The sequence below is a fragment of the Vulpes vulpes genome, unplaced genomic scaffold (genome assembly GCF_048418805.1).
Source record: "Vulpes vulpes isolate BD-2025 unplaced genomic scaffold, VulVul3 u000000701, whole genome shotgun sequence".
Taxonomy (NCBI): Eukaryota; Metazoa; Chordata; class Mammalia; order Carnivora; family Canidae; genus Vulpes; species Vulpes vulpes.
The window spans coordinates 4,559-31,448 of record NW_027325798.1 but is presented as its reverse complement, the minus strand read 5'-3'; positions in this window follow the sequence as shown (position 1 = coordinate 31,448).

Genomic DNA, 26,890 nt, shown 5'->3' with positions numbered 1-26,890 from the left:
GTTTCTTACCTACTTCAAAAAGTCGATGTCTGTTTATCCCTTAGATGGCAACTCAAGCATCCCTTCTCCAGAAAGATGTCCTTGCCCCCCTTGACCAGCCCCCCGCAAAGCCTCTTGTAGCTCTTCTCCAGTCTATCTGCCACAGTTGTAACCTTATAATGATTTGTGGGATCACATGATTAACCCCATCTCCCCCAGTGTTTGCAAAGTCTATTCAACAGGTACCTCTGACATTGAGAGTTTCATCCCCAGAGCCTCGTCTAGCGCTTACCACAGCACGATCAATAAACATTTGTCTGAAGGAAGAAAGAAGAGAGAAGGAAGAAGATGATAAACATTTATCAGGGGCTTCAAAAGTCTTCTTTGCCTGGTGCTGCTTGAAAAACAAATATTGGAAGAGTCCCGTTCCCTTCTAGTCTTCAGAACTGCCCAAGAGCTCTGTTTCAGAGATAAGGGAAGTGTTCGCCAAGATTAACCATGAAGGAAATTCCTTATCTATTTACTTCAGCTTTGCCCTTGGATGATGATGATAACGGTGATAACGATGGTGATGATGGTGGTGGTGGTGCATGAAATTCATTTTGATTTCCCTTCTCAAACTCTTTACCCTGTGTGCAGATCTGTGTACGCGTCTACTTGTACAAAGAGAGAACTTTCTCTCCAGCTGTGATCATTTAGCAGCAAGCTGAGGACCTTGTGAAGGAGAAGAAATTCTCTCTTGGTCTAATGGACTGACAGTCACTTCTCCTTAGGAAGGACAAGGATTTGGCAGGAGCAAGGGAGAGAAGTGAACAGTGATCTAATTAATGGCCTCATCTTCTTTTCCAAGTTTCATTTTTTCAAAACAAACTCCTTCTCGTTCTAGCTGACTGTTAAGGTATTTTTTTTTCCGGAGGCACTAACTATGGAGTTGGACTCCTAAATTAGGAGTTATCCAAGCTAGAGATCCTAACCTGACACAACTCTCAGTAGCTGTGTGACCTTGAACAAGCTATTTGACCTATTTGAGCCTGAGTCCTCCGATATTTTAAAAGGATATAGTACACTCATGTCAGGGGGTCGTGGTGAGTTCTAAACAAGGTGATGTGTGGGAAGCTAGCTGCAGAGTAGATGCTTAAATGTTCTTTTTTGTCTCCTGTCTCCTTCTCTTCCTGAGCATTTCCAACCTTCCTAGCTTCTGCCAAAGTAGGTTGGCTCATCGATTATTCCACAGTACAGGTGGGTTGGCTTCCTGTACCATGAAAGATAGGAAAAGATAAATAACATTAGTAATTTTTAAAAATTGACCCTCCTGAGAAGGATCAGATGCCAGGACCAAGTTTTAGGAGCTACTCCAAATACAAGGGGCTAAAGTTAGATATTAAAATCCCATGAATACAAAGAAAGGATGTTGGTTCACAACATTCTTCCTTGGGAGCTTCCAGAGTGTAATCTGGAACCAGCCCCACCCCAGAGGGCAGGGAGAAACCAAAGAAAGAGGCAGGCCCATGCCAGATTGGTAGGTGGCAGGTTTGGTATGTAAAGGAGCTTATATACAAAGTCATCTTGGGTTGCAGCAGGGCAAGTAGATCTCTACACCCGTCTCCCAGAATCTTAAATGTTTGTGTCGAGGTCTTAACTGGGTTCAGCCACATATACCATCCAGAGGGTCTCAATGTCACATCATGTCTCAAGGCTATGTCTTCTGGGACTGGGTAAGGCCAACAGAATGCACATTCCAAGGATGGGGAGAGAGGTAAGAAGCCTGTGATTGGCAGAGTCCAGCTCACAGGTCAATCTGTGGTCATGTCCTCTCGGTGACCTCCTCCAACAAAGGGGAAATCTCTGACCCAAGACATCTTTTGCTTAGGGGGCTAATGTAGCATCTCCGAGAGCAACTGCATCGCTTAGGCGTCTGTCTCGTTAGTTTAAAAAGGGGGAACAAAGAGCTCCTCTGGCTTCTCCCTCCAGCCATACCTTCCTCCTTTAGCTACGTGGGGAGTGGGGAGCTCACCGGTGTCAGTCAAAATCTTTAGAGAGAGAGAATATCTTCCTTATTTTCTAGCTTTTGCTCTCCTTCTAGGATTCCTCCCAGAAGAAACCTCTGAACAGGGCCCCTCTGTCCGCAGTGACTTGTCCAACCCATAAGAAACAGACAAATACCACTTGTGGTGATTTCATCTATGCCTCTCTTTGGCTCGTTCAGAAACACCATAATTCCCCAAATTGAATTTTGAATGAGATACTGTTCATTGACCATGGGACCAGCGAGTAGATGCATAAATGGAATCAAAGCTCTTTTTTTCAAGTAATTTGTCTTCAGTCTAGCTTGAAATTGTCTTTTAAAGCTGGGGAACAGCCTTAATTCAGACTCCAACTCAAAGTTAGTGTCTGGGGATTAAATGTTTTAATGATTAACCAGAGAAGTCTGTTTTGTAAAAATAGGAAGGGAGATGAGGCCATTATAACATTGTCCACTAGTGGTCAGAAGAGGAATTGGTAAAGTCAGGTCTGGAGTATCCGAACAACTTTCCAGCGAAGAAATGAGATCTCTGCAAAGTACTATTGAATTTACTTCTCTGCATCGAAAACCTGTTAAAAGTTAGTGATTATTGAGGGGTCTGGGTGGCTCAGTCGGTTAAACATCCGATTCTTGATCTCAGCTCAGGTCTTGATCTCACGGTCATGAGTCCAAGCCCTGTGTTGAGTTTGCGCTGACAAGGAAGTCTGCTTTAAAAAAAAAAAAAAAGACTATTATTACCTCAGTCCATTTTATTTGTTATTTATTTTATTTGTGAGTTCTGAATGGAGTACAGAGAACTTCAATAATGCGTGGAGGATCTTAAAGTTACTAAGCGATAGGGACACAATGTAAACAAGAACTATCTGACCTAGACAAAGCTACAGCCCAAATTCCTAACTAACCGTGTAACTATGAGATTCCTAACATTCTACTGTGAGCTCATGTTAAATCGTGGAGACATACTTAACGTGATAGGTAACAATGCCACGTGATTTGGGATAGATGTGATGAAAGCTGAGCAATCACCACAAACACTGGGGACGCCTCTGATGAAGCTCCGTCCAGGATGATAGCGTCCTATGGCACCAGGGCTTGGAGGCTGGCTTCGGGGTCATTGGGGTACCTGAAGCCCACCTCCAGTTTCAATCTGCCAAACCAGGGAAGGTCGACGAAGCTGTTCATCTAATAGAAAGTTTGGACCCTATTCATCTTTTCATCCAGTGTCAAACTGTCCCACTCACTTTATCCCAGTGAAAACATTTTCTTAACAGGGAAGATGCTTGGATTTTTCCTACAAGAAGTCTTTTGTCATCATGGGAGGTTTTAAGATGACGTATCTGGAACGACATGGGAAAAATTTGTTTCTGATTCTAGTCTTACATTTGTGTTCACTCATTCACGCGCCCATTCAGTTATCCAACGTCCCTTTATCGAGTGTCTTCAATATCCAGGTGCCATGTACCAGGTACCATCCTTTACTGCTCATTCTAGATGTCATCTGTTCTGGGGAAGACTCTAATATCCCTCTGAAACTGGCCACAACACCTGACTCTACATTTTGTGGAAAAGTAGATACTGTGATTCAAAGAGAGACTTAAGCTTCTCAGTGCCCACATCTGTAAAAAGAAAGGCGAGTAGAAATGAGTGGCTTAGACTAGGGAGGTTAGTAGGTGTCTTCTCGTTTTAAGGTTCTTTGATGTAGCAGCTTTGGTCTTGAGCTCAGCAAAGCAACGCATGGGTCTACTCAGCTTTGAAGGCCTTGGGGATTCCAATCACAAAATAATGTTTGGATGCATTTTCTTCCAGCTCTGAGGTTCTGTGATTTAACCAAACTTCTGCTACATTGGACTCCGGAGCAGCACCTTGGGGGAGAAGAATGGCCGCATCTCTGAAATCCCCACCGATACCGAAGTCTTATTTCTCTTGTTGACAGCAACAATAGTTTGAGGAGCAAACACCGCTTTCAGGGTCCGAGCTGACCGTTTATCATGCCCCTCTTTTCCTCCCTTCATGAGAGGCAGTGTTGAGGGAAGAGAATTGGGAGCAGGAGTTCCAGCCTCAGGTTGCCTGTGGCTGAATCATGATTTCTTGTTTACTGCACACCCTGAGGCAAGTTATTTAACCTCAGTTTCTTCACCATAATACTGAGCTCATAGTAACGCACAGGGAGGCAATGACAACTAGGGGCTAGAATACTTACAGAGCACGTGGGATGGCGCTTGGATCATGGGGCGCAAGCAATAGCTACTTGCTATTATTTTGTCAAGAGAAGCAGGTGGTCAAGTAATATCTCCAAGTCTGGGAGCCTGTGAACCCGAAGGAGTAGTGGGCGCATGGCTGGGGACACAGGGTTAGATTACAAGGAAGCAGGAGGGCTTGGGGCGATCAGAAAGGGCTGTGGCTTTGGATTCAAGCCAGTGGGAAGAATAAAAATGTGTGAGCCTATTTTCAGAATAGAAAGATACCTTTTTAAAAAAAAAATCTTCCTTTCTATATTTATTCAACAAATAATTACTTCCTCTTATCCCATTCATGTCCCTCCTCTCTCTTTTTCCCCTGTCTTTTCATTCCTTCTTCCCATTTTTCTTTTTTTCTTCCCTCCTTTCTTTGCTCCCTTTGATATCAATTCTAACCTGGGAATGGAGAAGAGCCGGGACACAGCGGTGGTGCAGGGAGTACGTGGGAGAGGCACGCAGGGCAAGGGAGGGAGTCTATTTTGGTCCACTTTCCTTTTGACTTCCAGCCGCGCCTCTCTCACGGCTGGGGAAAGGCCAAATAGGCCTGTGACTTATTGATCAAGGATGGAAGAAAAACCATGTTGGCAGGAGGCAGGCTGTGCTGCATCCAAATGAGCCTGGGCCCCAGGGCGGGAGGCCTGGCAGGGACACGCGGGCTGTTCCGATGGAAGCTGAAGAGCAGCTCCAAGTCTGGGAACCGGGAGGAGGAAAGCCGCGCTGCAGTGGGGCCCCAGCCCTGGGCAGTCATGACACCCGCTCCCTGTATTCTGCACTGGCAGCGAGGAGCCACCTGGCTGGGATGGGGATAGGAACCCTGGCGTCTCCGGAGCAGGAACAGGGCAGACCTCCAGAGGCCAGAGCTCAGAGGCTCGTCTGCCAAGGGGGGCGCTGGGATTCCCGGCCCGTGTCCCTGCCTGTGGCCACTACAGTGAAGAACACAGAACGCGGCCTCACCAACTCGTGCCCAGCTTTGCTCCGAATCCATACCCAGGATCAGGCTGTCATGACAAGAAGCGTCGCCCCTGTGGATTGGGAGCAGCTCTTGGATAGGACGTCTGCGCCTGATGACAGGGACAGGGACAGGGACAGGGAGGAGCTGGGACTGAACATATTAGACAGCTTGCAAGCCCATCGGCGTCCCTCCTTTCATTGTCCTCTGTGTGTCTCTTTGATTCTTGAAATGACAGTGGCCTTACAGAGCTGTGAATAGTAGAAGGACAAGCACAGCCCGGCGTAACCAAACCCCATGAAAAACAGATTCTTCACGATCCCATAAAAGTTAGAAGGGACTTTGGGTGACCTCCACAATTTCTTTTCTTTTTTCTTTTCTTTTTTTTTTTTTTGGTTATTGTTAGAAGCCACTAAGTTTTTTTTTTTTTAATAAATTTATTTTTTATTGGTGTTCAATTTGCCAACATATAGAATAACACCCAGTGCTGGTTTCTCTTCAGATCGTATAAATCTTTCCCCTTTGACCTCCGCAATTCCTCAGTCAAGACAGGAAGTTTTCAAGCCCATCGCCTTAACCACTCAGCCACGACTACCCGCTCGCTGAGACAGGAAGTTTTCTACAATAACCTGGCCTGCGGGTCATCCTGCTCCCCCTTCAGTGTTCCCCCCGACTCACCTCACCACGTCCGCGGCAGCTCACTCTGCTGCAATCCGCCCCACCTCTGGACTCCTGCCTTCCTGGATGGGCCAAGGTGATGGTGGGAGAAACCAACTCTTGGTCACTGACCGAAGGCTCTAGCTCCAGTCAGATCTTGCGTCTCGAATGCCAGCAGCAGTTCTCCCCTCAACTTGCCTACTTTACTGCGGTGCCACCGACCTGATGACCGCCGATACCAACTGAGACTGGCGGAACTAGTTCTAGAAGAATGGCTGCACCTTAAGAACTGCTGCTGCCTCTCCTTTCACTACTCTTAACCTCCGTGCCACAAGGCTTTCTGTTTCAAGTAAAGGAAGGTGTTTCATTTTCTCCAGGACGATTCCTTATCCCACAAGATGAAGAATGTACCTCCGTAACTCTCAGTAGGAGCCTATAGCATGTCCTCAAGGAGAGGACTGAAGAGCTTTGGTGAAAGTGACACCTAAGGCAGGATGATCAATTCCTTTTACCTGTACCAACCCTGTATATCAGGACAAAGTACACGGTCCTCAATCCCCCACCCCGAGTGGGCTACCCTTGCCTTCTCAAGGTTCCTTAACTCACCGATAGGAGTTGGGCAAGTATTCATCTCTTCTTCTTTAGCCAAAGGATTTTTTTTTAACAATTTTTTTTATTTTATTATTTATTTATGATAGTCATACAGAGAGAGAGAGAGAGAGGCAGAGACACAGGCAGAGGGAGAAGCAGGCTCCATGCACCGGGAGCCTGACGTGGGATTCGATCCCGGGTCTCCAGGATCACACCCTGGGCCAAAGGCAGGCGCCAAACCGCTGCGCCACCCAGGGATCCCTAGCCAAAGGATTTTAAGTCAAAAGTTCCCACTGTGTTCCTCCCCTCCATTCCGGGCCCCTTTAGATGGTCTTCTCTATGCATAGAGTTAAATAAACACCTTAGCTGTAAATGTTAGCCCAGGAGAGCAATTTGTTCAGATTCTTCTATTCTAAACTTGGTTTCTTCTTGAATTCTCCAGTTGCTTCTGGTTCTCTTGCCTAGAAGATAATCTGGATGTTTTTCTTTAATACAGTGCCAAGAGCCTGAGGTTCACATATTACAGCAGAGCAGAGTGGAAGATAAACTTTCCTTCCTTTGAGAAACCTGGCGATGGAGAACTTCTTGCCTTTTAATAAAACAAGAATGGGCTGAGAATCCAACCTGCAACCCAGAGTTCCCTTCCCTTCTATTTTTCTACTGTAAATAAAACACAGAGTAGGCCCAATGCAAACTTTCTCCACTGATATGAAGACTAAACCTATCTCCTAGTCAAATCCATCCCTCTTAGGTCTGCCTCATGGAATAGCACCAATGTGCCACCCTGCAGGTATTAATTCAGCGAAGGAGGAGAGCCGGGGCAAATTCAGCCAAGCCTTAGGCAATTCATATTTGGTGTAATGAGTAGTTTAATAGCGTTTCATCGTTCACTGTAATCCTCCAGTGGAATTTAAGAACAGTATGAAAGAGCACTAAACGGTTTTGCATTCAGATAAAGGTGTATTTCCATTACACTCGTTGTCCGCAGGTACATCTCTGGCTGGCTGACTTTCTACCTGTTTCCCCTCCCACCCCATCCCCACACCTTTGCAATGACGGGAGCTCACGTGGAAAATGCCTGGGTACTGAGTCACTGCTGGAGTACAGCTTCTCCAGAGAGTCACCAGCTCGCATAGGAATTTGTAAGAGAAAAAAATAGTGTTGTATGAAGTCACTGAGCTTTCAAGCCTAACTGGTCGGCAAATCACAGCCTACCTCACCATGATCCATGCAGTATCTTTGTTTGTCACAGTGCTTGATAAAAATGGCCGTGTGGCTTGTGTAACTGCAGTTACGTTCTCTGGGACCCTAGAGCACCTTGTTAGAGAGGAACGCCAGACCCCGAGAAGTCCTCTCTGAAAAAGGTAGGAGGAACAAGGGGATAATATATGGGCATCTCTGTTCTTTGAGATTATGTAGAACTGTTTAGGACTGAAGAGCCTGATGCCAAATGTCTCCTTTCCTAGCCCTGGCCTTGCCACACACTCTGGGTCACCTCTGGACTGTTGGGAAAACATGCAAGTTTAGGAGAGGCATATACTGGGGACTCAAGAGCAAGCTTTTTCCAACAAGCCAATGAGGGGTCCTTGTTATTCCATTTTACGAATGAATTAAGACTTAGAGATGCTACATATCTTACCCTAGATCATATAATGGCAGAGCTAGACCTCAAACTCATGTCAGCCTGTTTCCAGTTTAAATGTTGCTATAATGGGGGAATTGAACTGTGGTGACATAGACCATGTGGCTTGCAAAACCTAAAATATTTGCCACCTAGACTTTTAAAGAAATACTTTTCCATACTGTGAATTGAAAGCAAGAGTACAGAGCCTTTGCACATTGAAGAATTCTGAAGCACAGAAAACATTTATCAAAGGCCCCATACCAGTAAAATAAATTTAATTTCTGATAGATTAATTTTCTTATGCTGCAGAGAGAAAAAGCTATTATTTTTTTAAATTTGATATTAAGAAGACAAAATATAAGCTGTTCAACAAATATGCCAATTAATAAACATGTAGTTCAACTCTATTGTTTCTGGGTAAGCTACAGAGGGAGGGAGCTGTGTCTTTTGTTTATTATTTATTTATTTATTTATTTATTTATTTATTTATTGTATTGTATTTTTTTGGAGCTGTGTCTTTTGGACTGATTGTCCAAAATGGTAGTGGGAGTATCACTGGGCAGCCTGACGAGCTAGAGCAGCCCAGCGGCCCCAGGGAATAGTACCCATCAATAGTACCCTGGAGATCCAATACACTACACTTGCTTGATCATTAAAGATGGGAACTTTCTGGGAGAACACATTGTGCTTTACTCAATAAGGAAGGAACTAATAAATGCCACGACTCTACAGATTCTTTCTGGGTAACCACAATTTGATGCTTTACTAAAATAAAAGCAGAGCACTCTATTTTGATTAAATCAAAATGATTCTTTGTACACAACATCCCATAGAGTCTTTTGCGTTCTCTGGCTTTAATGTCTTGCTATTTAATAAGATCACACGTTCAATTATTTAAAAGAGCCAAGAACCAATAGGGGATTTGCTGACCCAGTGCTTAAAGCTTAGAAATCCAATTTGCCTTTCCCTCGTTGCTAGCAGAGCAGCCCCAGGTTAGGAGTGATGGAAACTATTGGGCATTTTAGAATCATTTTGAAGAGCTGAGAGATTTGGCTCAGCAAGTCTCATCTATAACTGAATAGAATGAATTTTATTATTGATGTTATCACGATTGACATTTTCCCAGGTTTTCAGCTCTTCTATCTCCAGATTCATTACCTTTTTTCAAATTGTTAATGTATTAATGTACTGAGTTGGGGCAATTTCCACTATGATTTTTGTCTGTACAAGAATTCTCAGAAAGACTGTGGATGAGCCCTTCACCAGCTGTTAAACCAACCTGGAAGGACCGTCAGTGAGACTTGCCAGAGTCTGCACCTTAAGTGTATCCAGATTTCCTAAAACAATTACATGCATTTCACTTATAGAAAATAATTGCATGTTTACTGAGGATACCTAGATACACTTTTCCAAGTGAAGACTGAGGAATATGAAGTTGAAATTTTCTTTTCCATATTTTTTTTTATTTAAAACTTAGAATAAACTTAACTTTGGGGTGCTTGGGTGGCTCAGTCAGTTGTGTCTGACTCTTTTTTAAATTTTTTTTTGTGGTTTTGTGTGTGTGTGTGTGTGTGTGTGTGTGTGTGTGTGTGTGTCTGACTCTTGATTTTGACTCTTGATTTTGGCTCAGGTCATGATCTCAGGGTCATGAGATCAAGACGCACATGGGGCTCTGCACTCAGTGCGGAGTCTGCTTAAGAATCTCTCTTTCCCTCTCCCTCTGCGCTTCTCCCTGCTTCTGCTCCAAATAAAATTAGATCAATCACTCAATCAAATCTTAAAAGAAGAAACTTAAACTTTACTTTATAGAAGCAGTATGATGATTATCTGTAAGTTTACCTCAATTTTAATTTTACCACAGAGCAATATTTCCTTTTGATTTTTCGGAGACATAAATGTAATGTTTTGCTATATCTAAATATTAACTTGACTTTTTCAAGCTGACACTTTTATTAAATTATTTCCCCTGATGTTAAAAGGAAATTTATTTCACCTAGATTCATTCCCTCATAAGTGATGGTTCAACTAAACTCTATCTCAGGAATGTAGTTGATAGAAAGTGATAGTCATGTGGTATGTAATTAAATGAAATGCTGTATAGTGATTTTTGTCAATTATTAATATGTTCAATTATGTGCTACTAACAGTCCTTAAGCTAGTCAGGTTGGATTTTAGTAGAGATATTGGATAGGGGAATTGCACTACTTACAAAGTTATAGAGGTAATGGGATGCTGGCTCAGAAGAAATGACTTGTAAAGTAATGAGACTCCTTACTAGGTGCATGGCCATCACATTTCTCAGGAAATTAGGTTGTTTTTTTTTTCTTCCATAATCCTGGCCCAAATTCCTTATGATCTTACATGCCAGAACTCTATACTTAAGCTCTGTGCTTTAGCCAAATGAAAAGCATTTCAATTCTTTAAGCATGTGTTTTTCAAATTATTATTCAACTTTACCTATTAGCTGTTACCTACACATTCCTTTACTGTTATTTTAGTGGTTCCTCTATAATAGTGGTTCTCAAAATGTGGTTCCCGGATCAGAAGCATCAGTTGCATAGCATAGCATAGCTAGGAACTTGTTGGAAATGCAAACATCTGCTCCTACTCCTGGAGATGGAGCCCAGAAATCTGCGTTTTAAGCCCTCTTGAATGAATCTAATTCATGGTGAAGGTTGAGACCAGGGCCCTCTACCATTCCCTTTGCTTCTTTTCCTTAGTTTATCCTCCCTCCTTTATGCCTGGTAAAAAACAAAACTAACACACATACAAACCAACCACATCTTGCTGCATCTGAAATGTCTTACTTGCTTTCTCCCTTATTTAAACTGTCTTTAATTTAAAAAATATAAACAATAAAAGACCTCTCTCCATTAAACCTTGATTTAGAGTTATTTGATAAAATCTGTTGTCTCCCTTCCAATGATATAAGCTCCCAGAAGTCAAGTCCTCTGTCCTTACGGTCCATGGTATGTAGCCTGGTAATTGGTGCTCAATCAGGGATTGACTGCCTGCCAAACCTTTTCTCTAACACATATCCTCTACCACCACAGACTCATTTTTGCTTCTGAAGCTTTCCTAATATTGTTCTACCTCTCTGCAATATTTATTCCCCTCTATCCTGTATAATTCTTATTAAGCTCCTACTCAATCTTTCTCAGGAACTCCCTGATCAGACGTTATATGAATTTCTACTTTTAGCTATAACAGATTACTCTATCGACCAACCCACCCATCAAGAACAACTGAAAAATCTAGATAGAGTAATTAAAATAAATCATTTTAAGGCATCAGAAGGCTATCGAGGCATCTAGATGTTAGAGGAAGGAAATACTATATTGAATGAACCTGTCATACTACCCTGATTTTTTCCTAAGATATTCACTGATTCCTGAGTCATGAACCAAGAGGATAGGATGCTGAGTAGTAAGCTGCTGCAAAGACATTAAGATGTTCAGAAGATCTTTTTGACAATCTTACGGGCCTGGGAAAATTAAAAAAAAAAAAAAGTGGAGTTGAAGGCTGCCACAGAAATTCACTTTGGTGAATCAACATCCTCACTATCGCTACCTGTGTGTTACGGACTGAATTGCGTTCCCTTGAAATTCATATGTTGAAGCCTTAGCCCCCAAGGTGGCTGTGTTTGGAGGTAGGGTCTTTCAGGAGATAGTTCAAGTTAAATGAAGTCATAAGGAAGGGACCCTAATCCGCTAAGTGTGGTGTCCTTATAAGCAGAGGAAGAGATGCCCGAGAATACTGACTCTTCATGAGCACAGAGGAAAGGCCAGGTGAGGACAGAACATGGCTATTCGCAATAATATACTTGCAGCAAGTCAAGGATCACCAAGACAATCTTAAGAAGAAAATTTGAGATATCAATACTTCTTGTAATGATACAATACTTAGGACACGTAACTTAGGTAAACAGACCAGTGAATCAGAAAGAAATCTTAAAACTTATATACCATCACCTGAACTATTATGAAGGTGATGTTTCTTGGCAATGAGTAAAAGGTGATATTTTCAGTAAATGGCTCTGGGTGAATTTCATATCTGTAAGTGAAGCCCGCTTCTGGAGCTGTACTTCACACCGCATACATAACCGTACTTCTTTAATGTGTTCCTTTACCATATAAAAACGGTAACGGTTCTGGAAGTTAACATAGGAGAACATTGTAATGTTATGAGAATAATAAATATTTCCTAGAAGCCTTAAAAGAAAACCATAAATAGAAAGTCGATAATCCAGACTACCTTGTAATAAACTTTTGATCTTCAGAAAACACCATTCAGAAAGCCAAAAGACAGGCCAGGGTAGGAAAAAAAAAAATATTTGCAGCACATATTTCAGAAAAGGACTTTTGTTCTGATTTGAATAATGATTAAATGGATATATTAACTCTGTCAAAATTTATGGAGCCTGTATATTTAAAATTTATACTTTTTTTGTACGTATACTATACCTCTATGTAAAGTGGTGACCATGTCATCCTCCTCAGGACACCTAATACATTTTGGGTTTCATGAATTTATCAAGTATTTACTGATTACCTGCTGTAGACCAGAGCCCTGAGCGAGGGTCAGGATTTATAGTTGTGAATCAAAATAGTCTTTACCTTCACGGAGAGCCTACGGCCTCGATTATTTGAAGCTTCTGCGGTGCATCTGTGTAAGATTGACACGGTTACGCAAAAGCCTCTATGCCGTTGAAGAGACTATGCCTGTGCGTTCTATTTGTATATAATTTAAAGGGCCTTCATAGGAAAACGCATCCCAGGAGCTGAAACGGCTAACATCGCCTTGAACTGGAAAGCCTGCCGCCAGCCCTCCCAACCCATTCCCAGTCTTGTCTCTCCATCAGGAATCTGATTTGTATGGACCACACCAGGCATCTGAAAAAAATGTAGCCTGGTTGTGTCAATAAGGTTTTATTGAACCAGCCTCACACTCATCATTTACGTAGTATCAGAGCAAGAGGCCGGTAACTCGTGACTCTCTACTCTGTGACTCTTAATAGAGGGGAAAAAAAGCCTTAGATTCAAGACCAAGCCATGGGCTTCTCGTCTTTTAAGTTCCAGTTGGGTGGTCCACGTGAGATCTCCTTGAGCCAGGGAGTGTCCGGGCCGAAGCTCCTGACTCCTCTCAAGGCAGCTCCCTGTTCCTTACTCTTCGTCAGTCCGAATCTTCATCCCTCCCCACAGTGAGCTGGTGACAGTCCTGCCCCACGTCTGTGGTTTCCCAGAGCCCTCTAAACGTCTTGGCACGTTGTCCCTTTAAGGAGCACACCTTGCATTACCCTAAACTGCAGGAGCCACATAATTCCTCACGGGACCCTGACTCATACATAGTAAGCACCGATTCCTCGCCAGACACGGCTCTAGGACCTTCAGTCCTTCTGTAACTTAAACCTAACAAAACACCTCTGCGGGTCAAACGTCACCGTCCTCTTCTCGTGAATGAGGCAGCCAATGGCCAAGTTTGGAGGCTCAACAAAGTCCACGCAATGCAGCAGCCCTGGGGCTGGATCTCAGCACTCCTGACCCCAGAGCCTCCAGAGCTGAAGGCCCTATCATTCCCGATAATTTTCATCATCTTTCGGCTTTCCCGATAATCCCATACTGAATTGATACTTAGCATTAACAAAGACTTCTTGATTTCATGTGGCCGTCCCACGACAGCGGCTCTGAAGCGATTCTTACTGTTAAACATAGACACATTGAAGCCAATGAAAATTAAATTTCTATGAGGATTCAAAAGATAAAATTCAATACAGCCACGTTTCATGCCTCTAAGTCTGATATACATAACTTTATTGTCATCCTTTATGAGGTATATATATTCATTTTATTTTTTATTTTTTTAATATTTATATTCATTTTAATGATATTTAGAATTGTATTTACTATCGAATACATCATATATTTTTACACGCATATGTATTCATACCTATAGGTTATCATTCTGAGTAAAGTAATGTGGTAAGAACGTGGTACCTGCTGAGTGAATGAGACAGAGGGGAGGTTTAGGAGAGAAAACTAAGAGCCTGAAAATAAATTTTCCCTACGAATTGGGAATTGCTAGTTTTTTTTTTTTTTTCTCAGATCCTCATGTAGTATAGGTTAATTGGTGGGAAGCAGTGTTTCGGCCGGGTTGCCGGCTTATGTCTGCGTGAGCCTTGGCTCCCTACGGTCCACTCATCCCCGAGCCAAGAGCCTGGCCCGGAGAACTGCTGGGGACGCGCGGCTCGTGCACTCCACTCCCTGTTACTGGCCTTGCGAAAGGACGGACAGAGAGCAGGGCTGCAACAGGCCCTAGCTCTTTCCTCCAGCCCTAAGGACTGCAACAGAAGCTCCTCCTGTTGGCCTATGGAGCACATTTTATATCACCAGTTTCCTATTGTGGGCATAGATCCCCCTACTTGCCTTCTCCACGTTCAGAGAAGATATATTTTAGGGAAGTTCGTTTTAAAAAAGATACAAATATCTAGTCCTATTTGACTTATTCTGTATGAAGCGGATACAATTTCAAAAGAACTGCCTTTTTCTTGAGGCATGAACTCAGGATGTGTGTGTGTGTGTTCAGATCCTTTGGATTTGGTGAAACCCTCCACTCAGACCCTGCTTTCTTGGGTCCCGGGTAGAGTATCTGCTTTGAGCAGCCACCTGCAGGACGCCCCCCTATCCGACCACAGGACCGTCGGCAATGGGGAGGACAGTTGTGTTTGTTAAGGTCACGGAATAAATCAGGTCAATCACCGTAGATGAGCGACGATAGCAGTCCTCTGGCTCCCACGTGTCCTAGAAGCCAATGTCACCCTGGGTTCTAGGGAAGCCAGTAAGAGTGGCTCTCGTCCCCAAAGGCAACTCTTCTTCCCATGACTTATTACCCATACCACTTGGGTTCACATTTCTCCCGGGCTTATCTATTTCTGGTGGAACCCACATTAGTCCAACACTGAGGTCACGGGGCAGCTGGCCAGCCAGGCACAAACGCCCGCAGCTCGGTGTTCCTGGCCCGGGGCAGCAGCTCAGCCCTCTAAGGACAGCGGGGCAGAACCGAGCACCGGCTCTTGGAGAAGCCGGGCCACTGGGTTCCGATATGTTTAGAACACACATTGGTATTCGAGAGGCTATGCTGAAATGTCCCATACTTAAAATATTTTGAAGTTTCTCCAATGACCAGAAGCATATTAAAAGCAACACAGATCTAATTAGCTTAAGTTTTTCTTCCACGCATCCTTTTTTTTCCCCAAAACACTAAAAGATCTATACCTCTTACCTGCTAACAAATACTCACTAAAGACAAAACAAATCCATAGCCATATATTTAATAGAAAAAGCTAAAAATAGCTGATTTCATTTGACAGCTTTATTTGTGAATACAAATTTTCGATGCTACCTTTTTATATGTATTAATTATATATGTATATAATTATATGGGGTTTGGTTCACAAGGTTTCCTCCTAGGCCCATAAACGATTATGGAGAAATTTTCAGAAAAGCAGTTAGTCTACTTTGGGGTGGAATTATCCAGGCCTTTTCCTCAGCTCTCTCTGGAGCTAGATCTGAAAGGATTACTAGGGTTCTGACAGCGAAGGAGAAGGGGTGGCCAGCAGGAGTCAAAGATGGAAGGTAAGATAATGGGTGTCATCCATGGGTCTGTCCAGGCTAACATGTCTGGAACGGAAGCCTGATGGGACGTGGTTGGTAGATGAGAAGGAAATGTTTGCTTCACTGTGACGTAGGCTCTCTGCTTGATCTGGAATCCTGCCCCCGTGGGGGGTTTGGCTGTCTCTCGTCTGACATCAGGACCTATTTACGCTGCTGGATACCTTTGGTGAGTGGCTTTGGCTAAGGGCCCCAAGCGCCAGCGTCATTGGGTGTCCTGACCCCCCAGTTACTGGCCCCTGGGACCACGCTTGCAGTTTCAGGGCCTGGGGTGGACTTTTCGGACAGTCTTGCCAATGTACTTGGCCACCTGTGCTCTCGGAATGACAAGTCCGGAGACGTCTGAAGATGATGGCACCTTCTGTCCTTCAGCATCTCATGGACTCCCAGAAACTCCAGCCATCACCGTTTCCCCTGCGTGATCATCGGCGGGATAAGTAAGCAGATTTGATTTCTCCTCGGAGGATGTTGCACCCGGCATCTGCTGGCCGCTACCTTCTGCCCAGCTGACCTCAATGGATTTGACTTCCCTTCCAACCTGTCTCGGGAGGAGACGTCTTAAAGCTCTGAACTTCACCGGCGCTTCCTGGAGGAGACGTGCTCGTCCGAAGGTTGAGGAGCCAACATGCACACTGAGGCTCTAGGGAGCGGCTTGTGTGTAATCGAAGGTCACTGTTGTTTTTCATTATAGCAGTGAATCAGGTCATCAGTGTTTTTTTCTTTTGAGTATATTTAGGATATAGATTCCTTTTACATATAAAGTGTATTAAAATATATATTTTTCTTCCCACCACCACACAACTACTATAGTTTTCCTTACACATTATTGTCTTCAACACTGCACTCTCTATTGTCATGCAGAAACCTAAAATGACTCAAAGGATACTGCTTTCCCTCTTACATGCATGAGATTAACTCTATCCTGATAAAGCCAGCAGTGGTCCCCAATATACCAATTGCATTAAATCCTATTTTAGTTATGAAAACTTCCAGTCCTCACTAGTATCCTGTTGCATGTTGTATTTTTGTTCTCTGCTCACATATTTTTTTTTCTATTTATTAATCTATAAGTAAGAAGGGTTGCCCTTTGCTTTACTCTCAACACCTTGTGAAAATGGACTCTCCCACCTAGATGGTCGGTGTTTTATATTCAATTAAGAATGGATACATCTTCTGATGACATGTGAACCCAAGTAAGGTCTCTGTTATTTTTTTTTAATTTTTTATTTTATTTTATTTTATTTATTTATGATAGGCACACAGTGAGAGAGAGAGAGGCAGAGACACAGGCAGAGGGAGAAGCAGGCTCCATACACCGGGAGCCCGACGTGGGACTCGATCCCGAGTCTCCAGGATCGCGCCCTGGGCCAAAGGCAGGCGCCAAACCACTGCGCCACCCAGGGATCCCGGTCTCTGTTATTTTTATGAAAATGTAACCTGTCATGTCACATGTCATGTCCCCTCACTCTTATTAAAGTGTAAAAAATCTAGAAGGCCGAGAGATGTTTCTATTCTCTTTGCCCTAACAGCCCTGTTCTAATCTCCGCCACAGCCATCACCTTGCCCTGACAAACCTATTTACGTGTCTTCCCATCCCACCGGGGAAGGAACCTCATTTATTGAGACTTGTGCTGCCCTTGGAAAAAAAACTAAATGTCTCGATAGAATTGTAGAGCCTTGCCAGTCAGAGCCCTGCCCCCTCCACAGCCTCATCTTAGCACTTTCTCATTTGTTTGATACATTAAGTCACACTGGCCTGTTTCAAGGTCCTTCAACTTTTTAGACATTTCTTTTTTGTGTTTTAAAATCTATCCTATTCACCAAAATTCTGCGCTCTGAGTTTCTGCCTCGATGAGTGTGGAATACAGGTACAATGATGATGATGATGATGATATGTGTTGTTTTCTGATTTTTTGGAAGTAAAATATTTACGTTCCTCATTTATTCCTCATATCAGCCTTATGATACAGATATTCATATTCTCATCCTGAGTTTGTAGATGAGGAAACTGAAGTATAAAGAGAATAATCCAGGTCCTGGAGGATATGCAGTCGGTGCTGAAGTTGTGTGTTAAACTTAAGAAGTCTGCTTCTGGAGACTTTGTTCTCAACCGTTCTTCTGTTACTGCCTCTTACATTTTATGGGACTTTGTGGAATCCGATAATACCTCGGAATACTCATGATCCCAACCTACTAACAAAGGTCTTCTTCGAAGTAGAGGTAACTGGTAAATCTGCATGTGTGGAGGGTGAATCCCAACCAATTCATTGTTTTCTATAAAGGGGATCGGGGTCTACGTGTCAGGGACTGTGCCTGTAGACTCTTTTTTTTTTTTTGCCTCTCTTTATACTCCCAACTGTAAAACTGCTCAGTCAGTCTTGCTGATGTCAATTATTTGCAATTTGATCTAAAATTATATATCTTTGTGTAGTCTCTCTCCTGATAGGACACTTCCTATTTTGACTTTTTTCCCCCCAATGCCTTATTCCAGGGAGGCAAGTAAGCTCCAGTCCCCACAGTACACATATACTCACCAGGTTCTGACTTGTCAAATCCTCATCTGAGTCTCCAGGTCCTTGCCTGCTCAGGTGGCAGATGCAGATAGTAATGGTTAAATGTATTTGTTGCTTTCAGAACTGCTAAGTTCTGCAGCACATTCACATTTGAGCTCCAACATGTTTGAATTTATTTATATTTTTCCTTTTTTAAAATCTAAATTCAATTAGCCAACATATAGTACACACCAGTTTCAGATGTAGTGTTCAATAATTCATCAGTTGCAAATACGATTGAATTTACATTGGCAGATTTCTTCAATGATTTCCTCCATCCCCCATACGATGCTTAGCACTGTGAAATTTCTCTTAATACTCCATAAAAAAAGGAGAAAGGATTGAATTGTGATTAAAAGCATATGCTTTTGCAGCAGAACAGATCTGGGTTCGAAGATAAGCTTTGACACTTGGTAACTGTGTGTCCTTAGGCGAGCTATTTAATCTTGCTAAATCTAAGTTTTATTATCTAAAAAAGTAGAAATAATACTAGTACCAACCACAGAGAATTGTCATAAAGTTAAATGAGATAATACACATAAAGTATTTATAATAGTGCTTGAAATCTATTAAAATGAGTAGTAGGCATATTGCTTGGGATCCTATTTTAAAAGGGTAAGGCCATAAGGATTTTGGTCCACAAAGGCTAATATTATGTCTTCACCTTTGCTATTGTAAACTACTGTTATTGTCTACAAACAAGAGCTATGTGAGCTAGTGGTCAGCTTGTAACCAGAATTAACTAGATGGGACTCCCAAGTTATGGCCATTGTGTATTATATTTTAGTAATAAAAGGGTGAGAGCATCCAGCTGCTTCTACTGGTGTTTTCACCTTGAGGGAATAACCTCAGCTTCATAATTTCAGAAAGTCACTTTCATTAGCTTGCTCTGGGGCGACCAAAGTCATTCATTAGTTTATCTTAGGGAAATAACACAGGCCTTTCACACTAACCTGTCATAGCGGTAAACCAAAGCTCTTTTTCAAAAATGCAAACATAATCACGCCCTTTCCTTTTTTGCCATCCATCAATGGCCCCGCCATTGGTCTCAGGAAGAGGTAGAAATTTCATAATAGAAGCTTGCGGGCTCTTCTGTGCTGCCTTCCATGAACGTTGCCACCCTCATCTCTTTCCACTTTCCCTTGGTAAAATGATTCTCCAAACATATTAAACTTTTGACACTTGGTACAATTTATCATAATTTCAGTAGACACTGAGTCTTTCCATAGGTCCTTTCTCCTAGAACACTCTTCTCCCTGCTTCTGTTCTCTAGAATCATTTCTGCTACTCCCTTAGTGCCACGTGAAGTATAAATTCTTTTGGGAAGCTGTTGCCAACCCCTTAGCTCTGGTTAGGTCCCCTCACATCCTGCACCAATCATTCAACTGTCATCGGCCACTTTTTTGTTCTTTTCAACTGACTAAATTTAGTGAAGTGAGGAACTATTATGCTCACCGTTAAATTTCCACAACTCAAAATATACATGAAAAATATCTGCCACTGAATAATTCATAATGAATAAACTCGTGCAATGGGAGAACTAGGTGTCAATCTGATTCTGATGTCTGGGAGTGGTACCCTGCTTGTGACCTTGGCAGCTGCCTCACCCCCAACCCGGGTGGACTTATTCAGCAAGGCTTAATATGCCCATAGACAATGTGATAGAAATATCTACTACATTTTATAGGCCTTATTATTTGCCCCTCTCTACAATAGGTATTTATTTCAAGGTCCAGGATCATCCACTTTAGAGTCATCACGTTTTTCTTTATGATACTTTTCAAGAGTCTTTGTGAATATCTTCTCATGTGAGTGCCAAGTCCACGCCTTGTACACCAGCTTGGACTTAATTCATTGTTTCAGATAGACTCATACCTCAGTGAATCGGCATAATTCAATCTCGTCAAAAATAGTCCTGAATCGGGACACCTGGGTGGCTCAGTGGTTGAGCATCTGCCTTCGGCTCAGGGCATGATCCTGGAGTTCCGGGATCAAGTGCCACATCGGGCTCCCTGCATGGAGCCTGCTTCTCCCTCTCCCTGTGTCTCTGCCTCTCTCTGTCTCTCTCTGTTTCTCATGAATAAATAAATAAAATATTAAAAAGATAGTCCTGAATCCATAGGTTATCTTTTGATCTTATGTTGAACCACTTGCAGTTCTTCCATAAGGACTGATTTGTAGCTATGTTTAGTTATTATTGGTAATTGATGGTTTTATGACTTCTGTCTTTACTTGGCATGATTCATTTAGATACCCAGTAAGTGACCTCTAGTCCTCAGTCTAGCCTTTGCCTCTTCTGTAGGTTTGGGCTTGGAATTAAATCATGGCTTCTGTCCTTCTATGCTCTTTGGTCTTGTCTCATTGCCACTTACCTAGTCTTTTTGGTACATTTCACGTGTCTCCTACCAGTGAAACTCTAAGAGAATGGCCTTCTCAGATAAAAAGAAACTCTGCAGTAGTGGATGGAAGATGAGCTCAGCTATTCTGTTAGAATTTCTGAAGCTTTTATTTCATGTATCTTTTAGGGAGGCTGATTCTCAACGGGAATTATTATCTCAATAATCAGGAGGCTAAGAGCATAAGCCTTGCAGCTGGGCAGCCTTACAGTATTATCCTTGTGACTTTAGGAAAATCACTCCTCTTATCCAAGCCTCCGTTTCTCCATGTGTAATATAAGGATGATAATAGTACCTATCATAAAAGCTTACCATGCTTATAGAGGTGATAATGCTTATTGACTTCTTATTCCAATACAGATTAAATAAATAGTATGGATATTTCTATTTTTATTATTACCAATAGTCAGCCATCTACAAACATTACAGTGTATGACACAGTCTCTAATTTGGTTTCACAGTCTGGCAGTAGATCATGAAACCTAATAGGGGTGGTGAAATATCAGTAATATCGGAGCTGATACAGCAGTCATAATGGATAAAGAACTGGTGTGTGGACAAAGAAAGGATCCCCCTACAATGACACGTAGAGCCCAAGGAGAATCCTGGAATTCAACAATGATGGTCTTTCTCATAGTTGGGTCCAAAGCCCGCCCCATGGAATACCTTGCCTTTGTGAGATGACACTGAGAAAAATACAATAACCCTTTGGCATTTTCCTTATGAAATCAAAGGACCAGATGTCACCCTACGTGATTTGTGCTTATTTGTGTGCGTATGTCCCTGAATACAGGACATGTACTATCTATTTTGAACTGGCAGTTACACAACAGCTTCTGAAGCCTGTCCTTGGATTATCTGGCCTGCACATAAAAAAGCTCCTTGGACATTTAATGAGAACATGACTCTATCCAGGCACAGAGAGGAGGGGGTGAGGGGTACGTGAGGACAGCCTCAAAGCTCTGTAAATAGTTAATCATTTTTTATACCTTTCCTTCTTAATGAGGTAGATAAGAAGAGAGGCTTCTAATTAGAGAGGTGGAACTGTGGAATGGCACAGCTGTAGAGGGGCTTAGTCGATCCACCCCTCTCTTCAGAGGCAAGAAAAGTGAGATCCAAGAACATGGGTCAGTGGCTCAAGGTCATGTCAAAAAAAGCCAGATCTGCGAATCAGGTTTGGTAGTTATCAACTTAAAATCTTATATTACTTCTATCAAGTATTTTATTTTATTTTATTTTATTTTATTTTATTTATTTTATTTTATTTTATTTTATTTATTTTATTTTATTTTATTTTATTTTATTTTATTTTATTTTATTTTATTTTATTTTAATTTTATTTTATTTTTATCAAGTCTTTAAAGTACAGTATCACTGGACTATATTAATATGAGACCATCAATCAGTAACTTTTATAGGACGATGGTTAAGAGCATAGTCGCTGCCATAAAGCATACCTGGGTTTTTGTCTTAGTCCACATTTGCTAGCCGTGTGGCCTTAGGCAAATTACTCAATCACACTCAATTTAAATGTCTTCTTCTCTAAAGATGATAATCATAGTTTGCATCCCCTTTTACATTTGTGACAGTTGTAGTGTCTAATGATTTAATACGGTGTCCGGCACAAGCTAAAAAACTAATATCTAGCACTTAAAAGTGTTTGTTTGAATCAGGAATCATCGTTACAAATATCCAAACTATTAAAATTTGTTTAAGCAGAAAATAAATTTATTAGAAGGTATTGTGCAGTTCGCTAGATTCCTAGAAGGATGAGAAAATTAGAATTTGAGGCTTTGTGGTAGGGATAATGTCCAAAATCATGTTCCAGAACCGCTGCGATGGTGACACTGTTGCTGGAGAGTGACCCTGAAATTTCCATGGCTAATTCCACGGATGCTGGACTCTGCAAGCTCCTTCTAGAAACTCAGAATGTTTCCTCTAGAATATAGATGTACATGTGCCACCCTTATCAAAACTATTTCTGCATAAGTCCTGCTTTTTCACATCAGTAGCTTTACAAAATTTTTATTGTGGTAAAATGCACATAAATTTACCATTTTTTTTCAAATTTTTGTTTAAATTCTAACTAGTTAACATATGGTGTAATGTTGATTTCCTCACTTACAACACCCAGTGCTCATCACGCCAACTGCCCTCCTTAATACTCATCATAAATTTACCATTTTTAAGTCTATAGTTATGTGGTATTAAGCACATTCACATTATTTTGGGTCACTGGAGTTTTATTTAAAATAATTTGACATGGATATATATATTTTTAGTGGAAACTTCTCTATCTGGCTTCTATAAAGAAAATTGGCTAGCAAATGCCATAAATGTAGGAAGATTATTCAAAGACTTAATGCACCCAAATTAAATTATCTATTACAATCCAGCTTTTTTTTTTTCTTTTTTTTACCCGATATCAAATTACATACTTGGACGATATTTAAATTTCAAAATTTTGTTCCAAGCAATGTTTCTGCCTGACATAAGGCAATTATTCTGTAAGCAAAATAAAATGCTCATCTTTTCTCCTTTAAAAAGTAGGGGAGTGCAACGCTTCTAGCAAGTGTCTCACGAGGGTCTAATGCCTCCTGCAGTAGATGCCGTCCGTCCAGCAGAGCTGCTGTGACTCCTATGACTGGGTGAGGCCTTGGCATTCAAGATATCTCTGGAAAATCAAGCTGCTGGACGAAGTCCACCTCAACATTTGATCATATTGTGGTTAAGAATGAGGATTCTGGAGCCAGAGCTGCCTAGGAACCGATTCAGTTCCATCATATTCTTGCTTTGCAGTCCTGGAAAATTTACGAATTTCTCTTTGCCTCCTCATCCTTTTTTTTTTTTTTTTTTTTCCATTTGCAGGAACCTATCCCCTGTATTCTAAGGAAGAGTAAATGAGTTATTATAGGTAAAGTGCTTAGAAAACGGCGTGGCGTAAGATAAGCCCTAACGTGTACTTCGTTGCTGGTCTTTCCCTGCTTCCTTTCTGCCTTTAGTTACATATGGAGCCTCTCGATATTCTCTAAGGGATGCAAGTTATGCAGGAAGTGGTAACGTTAACCACCAAGAACACCTTTCCCATAAAACAGTGGGGCAAAGGGAGAGGAAAACAGAAGAAATTCGTTTAAATTAAATAAACAGTAGGGAGAGAAGACATGGTCGATATAGGGGCCCTTATTTCCTTTCCAGTGGCAGGCCCATAGCTGGTGTCGGTTCCTCCCGCCTGGGCTGCGAAGCCCAGGCTTCCCCTGAACCAGCTGCTGGGGCATCAAAGTCACACGGTATCCCAAGGCCCGGTGCTCAGTCTCCACCAGGGGACAGAAGAAAATTAAAAGTGATTTTGAACCTGAAGAAGGAGTGCCTTTGCCCTAAGATGTCAGGTGTCTCCACCACGATCTCTCTAGAGTCTTAGTGAGGAGAGCATCCTGATGTGTCCGGTCACCTCACTGGGCACACTCGGTGAGCAAGGGCCGAGCAAGGGCCTCATCCGTCCAGCCCCTGCACCGGCGGCTTACACAGACATTTACTGAGCATTCGAGAAATATATTTTTGACAGAAAATCCTTAACAACTAAACTGTAGGTACACGAGGGTAGAACTTTCCTGTTCGAGTTAGGACTGCATCCACGATGCCAGAATCAGTACCCGACGTGGAACAGATCCCCCACAGATACTTCTCGAAAGAATAAACGAACCATATGCAATAAATGAAACTTATACATGATTATAAAAAATGGATAGAAGATCAATTCCGGAGAGATGATATGAGTATAAGTGAATATAGGCGGTTGGGATATTTCTTCTTATAAATAATAAATAGGACATATCTCCAGGAAATAGGATTTGGTCATAGTTATGCTATGGTTAAAAATTTACCCTAAATTTTAGTCCTAAATATTGGATAATATTTTCAGAAGATGACGGATGGCTAGAAAGATGGATATGGGATAGAATTCTGTGAATGACCTTGATAGCTTCTTTGGCAATGAGCACTAAAATTATATTCCATTATTTAATATTGTGTGCAAATTGGGAGAAAAGAGGCCCTGATGTGATTTATGATCCATCTCTAAGGGAGTTAGCAGAAGGTTCAATTGTTTTGTGAATGACTTTTGCAGGTTTAGCTCTCATTTTTTTTTTCAAATCTTAGATATTCCCATTTACATGAGTAAGTGAAAAAAAGGGCATCGTTCATAATCTAATGGAAGAGAAATTCTTTCTGTCATTTTTCAAGAAAATTTCAGTTTAAATTTTTGTAAAGAGGATAACAAATAAGTTTGAAAATCCTCTTTAGAAGCAGTGAGAATAGTTTTGAGTTATCTAGAATTTCACATAAGCATTTATATAATTTTCGAAAGAGGCCATCTGGATTAAGGGGGTGTAACAGAGGAAACTTATTTAAATTTTACCTAGGATGAATTATCCTTTTTTACATATCGTCTCTACTTGCAAAAATGTTAGCAATAACTTAGAATCCTATATCCTAACTTTTCTTGAACTACCCAATCCCAAATCCAGGTTAAAAACTAGGATCCTATTAACACCACTCATTCAGGTTTAGTTTTTCTTGTCAAATGTTTTCTCTCATCAGAGAAGACTGTTTCTCATGTACATTTGCAAATATGAATTCTCTTAAAACGTGGATTCCCTCATTGCCCCACAGGTGATGGGTTGAGGCCTCTGCGGAAACTTCTGACCTTTGAGCCCTCTCTTCTTGTGGATTCGTCATACCCTTGTCCTCCTGTCCTAAAACCATATTTACTTAGGCTACGATACGTGTGAGCTTGATGGCTTAACCTCAAACATACTTGCATGTGTAAGGTAGCCTCTGCTCTCTCCCCAGTTTCCGGTAGTTAGGGTGTGTTTCTTCGTGTTTTCTCCTCAGGGCTCAAAAAATATGATAGTGAAAAAGTAGTTGTGCTAGTCCACCCGCCCTCCCCAGTAAAACCCCAAGAAGATAGCAAAATATAGAGAACTGGACGGGAGACAACCTGAATTTAGTCATGACTGTAGCTCCAAGAAGGGATCCCAGCGTCCCGTAACCCCGAGGGTCTCATTCAGGGAGGAAGCTCGGATGTTGGGGGGGTCCAAGGGTTTAACAGGAACCTCGTGCTTTTCACCCAAGCAAATCGGGATCTCGTGTGGCACCTGCAGAGATGCTCTCTCTCTCCTAACTTTTGTCCTTTTGCTTTTTGAGGAAATCTTAGAACCACAGCACTACACACAAACCACCTTCCAGTTGCACCAGCCCATCACAGGGATGATCAGAGCTTGCATCCAGCCATCGCCCTGCACGGTGTAGCCATTCATTTGTAAACGACACTTTTAACACCTTCTCTCCCAATTGTGTCATGATCTCACTCACACACACTGAAGCGGTTCCCAAGTGTTCAGGCCTTTATTCACGTTGTCAACCTCCATTTTTCAGGCTTTCTACTCAAACTGAAGCTCAGTCTTGGATTGTGATGCTCGGGGTTTCTCTCCTTACTATTTTCTCCGGTTCATCCTCCTTTTGTTTTGCAAACTAACCAAGATTTGCTGGCTTCTTTCTGTTTTCTCTCTCTCTCTCTTTTTTTTTTTTTCTCCATCAGTATTAGATTCTGTGAAACAAAGAATGTTCAGGTCCAGGGGTTGACCAAGCAAACAAGATTAATTATAGAACTTGCTGTCACCTACCCATCGGCCTTCCTCCGTTCAGCTTTGTTTCCTTAGAATGCTTTTCACCATCTAGTTGATGAGATGTATCTTTAAAATTTAGATGTTTCTCTGGAACGGACTCAAGTTAATTTAAATGAAGTTTTTACCCCTAACTGCTCACTAAAGTTGAGATGCTGAAGTGATCATGGACAGGTTCTGAAGGTCAGACTGTTCCAATGGAGAACAGCCTGAAGAGAGACCATCGAGAAGGCGATGAATATCCCAATGGCAGCCTGACGATACTTAAATCTCTCTTGACAGCGTCTTTTCCCCCATTCCTGCCATCTTCTCCTATGTGTGATGGCATTTAGAAGGGACTGAAAACAGGAAGATGATGAGAAATGTCACGGGAGTTGTATTCAATTTTCTTCCTCTATTTTTTTATTAAAATGAAAGTCGATACACAATCCCATTTTAGTTTCAGGTGGGCAATATAGTGATTCAGCAACTCAAGTCAGGCTACTGCCATCTGCCACCATTCAATGCTGATACAAGACCGTCGACTGTACCCTT